Genomic DNA, 2,990 nt, shown 5'->3' with positions numbered 1-2,990 from the left:
GTCACAAAAAAGGAAAGTAGTAATGTTTGGAATTCAGTTTCTTTTGTTTAATAATATAAAATGGTTTACTAAATTACTTGTGATGAATAACCATCAAAACAACATTGATTTTTGACGTTTTGATTGAACCATTCTGATTTTTTTTCATTAAATCTGTATCAATTAATTCATTAACAGTTTCACTCATTTCTTTGCTTCATACTTTTCTTCAATAATATTTCTTTTTGATGCTCTTCTTTTTATTTCACCAATTATTCTTCCAACAAATATTTTATTTCATTTTCTTTATGACTGGAACAATTAATTAAAAAAAGAACGCAATAACCAGAATATCCTTTTTGTTTTCTTTCATTGTTTATTACAGGTATAAACAATTCAGTTAATTATCTTTTGAATAACATATAATCATGGTAGACTTATCAGCTCTCATCATAAATAACTTTTCATCGTCATATCCTTTTCTTTCAAAAGAAGCAGAAATTTGATTTAATGGAACAAAAACAGCTGGTTTAAGAGTTTCACCTCTTTCATTAATACATCCAATTAAAAAATTTTAGAAATAGATCAATCAACTCCAACTTTTACAACATTCAATTTACTACTTGATGGAATCAAAGTATATATGTTTTTTCTATCAACAAAATCACTTACTCCACTTTCATCCATGTTACAAACAAAGTCGGCTGGAATATTTTTGACTGCTTCATCAAATATTTTATAAAATTTTAAAATATCACTTGGAATAACATTCATTCGGCATTGTTGAACAATCTTTCATTTAACAAGCTTCAAACCAAGTTGCAAAACAACATTTTTTATAACCATTTGAAAATATTCAATTTTAATTTTATTTTTTATAAACAAATTGGTTGTTTCATAAATTATCCTAACTCCATTTGCAAGTTTATCACAAATATATCCTTCAATTAATTTCAATTGTGAAACATTCATTTTCCTTTGTCCTTCACTTAATTTAGGTTTAATATCTTTTCTTTCAATAGCATCATTTATTTCAGTCTTTTCAACTCCGATTATTTCTCCAATTTCTTTTTGATTAATTGAACTTCTTCTTTCTTTTTTATCAGATTTAAATCTTTTTTAATTCTTTCTTTTTTACGTTCTTCATTCATTAATTTAAAAAAATTTTCCATAAATTTAATTTCATTGGTTCTTGTTGTTGAAAATATTCCAAAGTATTTTCTTTTGAAGCATTCATCAACAAGCATTATTTTATTGTCTTTTTGAAATTTTTCCATAAGTTTTTCATAATTTATCGTGGGTCCATAAGGTGGTCAAAATCCATAAACCCATCAAAGAAATTGGTAGAACTTCCAGAACAAAAAAATGTTAAATTTCCAAATTTTGGCTTTTTTCTTTGTTTTTAAGAAAATGTAAAACCCCGAATGCACTTTTGGGAAGTTGAATAACGAACTAACGTTTCGGTGTTCTAAAAATTCATCTATTAACAAGTTTCTATTTTTGATTTTTGTTGTAGAAATTTATAAAAATAAAACAAAATGTTAAAAATTAAAATAATGACAGTTAATTTGTTTATTTGCATTATAATCGGTTATGTGTGTCCCGCTTGGTGTTTTTATATTTATAATTTAATGTTTGCAAACCCCTTTTTTATTTTTATTATATTGTTTTTAACATTTTATTTATGTAATGATTATATATTAGTTATTAATAATATTAATATAGAAGAATTGAATTCAAAGCATGTATAAATATTGTTTTTTTTTCGATTTGTTATTGATATTTTTAGTGATGTAAAACCAACACAAAAGACTATTATACAGTCAGTCTTTAAATGTTATCTGGTACCTTTTAAACCACAAAGATTGGAATATTTCAGGAAGCCGTCCTGAAAACCTATCCCAATTGTTTCGGTTTTTTTTTACGTTTTACCTAATGCCCAATTTTTAGACAAAATTAAATCTATTTTTTGTCCACTAGATAACGTTTGAGACCAGATAACTTTAAAAGACTGACTCTATATTTATTATTTATATTATTGATTTAAATTGAAACAAATTGTCTCAATATTTATGAAAACAACTATAATTGAGTCAATTATAATTTCATCACAACAAATTTTTTTCTGATGTTTATTATAACAATTTCTTTAAAATATTATTTTTTTTATAATTTGAACAAAAACATTCAAATCATTTATACTATTTTTATTATATTAATTAATTATTTATCCAAGTACTTATCAAGTATAGTTTCAAGTACTTGATTTATCATTGGTAATCAAATGTTTACGATGAATGTAAACATATTTTATAAATACATTTTAACTTAACTTTGTTTTAAATAAAATAAAATAATAATTAACAAACATGTTTTCGATTGTTGGTGTTTTTTAGAGTATTCTTAACAAAAACATTTTAATATAATAATATCATTTTTCAGCAACATCAATTTATTTTTTAAAGTAAAAAATTAATAATTATAAATTATTATAACGTTTTTATTATTTATTAATTGAAAAATAAACTATTAACATTGTTTGAATTTACTATATTTTTTAAATAGTTCTTATAATAATTATTTTTATTTACAAAAAAATATATTTTTTGAATGTTTTAACTTATATAAAATGCCTTGGGACCTACATTGACCACCACCACCTTTACCAAAAAATATTTGCCGCGAGTGTTTTTAAAGGAAGTCCACTTTTCAGCCACTGTTTGTGCGTCCATATCACCCACTTTCCTTGTCCGTACTGTGTGGACGCGGATGTGGTTCCCCCTGCTTGCTGGGGGGTCAGGGGGGATCCGCGCCAAGGGAGGACTTGGAAAGTGGGTGAAACGGTGCACAAATAGACTGTTTGAGTGCGGCCTTTAGAGCCTTCTTTTCAATGCTCCGTCTCACTTGGTTTCCACTGACTCGAGGTGATTTTTCGGCATTTTTTGAATTCGGGAACCAGACCTAATATTATCCCAGTTTCCTATTTACTATAATTATAATTAAAATATGAT

Source organism: Entamoeba invadens (genome assembly GCF_000330505.1).
Source record: "Entamoeba invadens IP1 unplaced genomic scaffold scaff_1105074726053, whole genome shotgun sequence".
Lineage (NCBI taxonomy): Eukaryota > Evosea > Mastigamoebida > Endamoebidae > Entamoeba > Entamoeba invadens.
The sequence above is the reverse complement of the archived record's forward strand: the minus strand, read 5'-3'. Positions refer to the sequence as shown.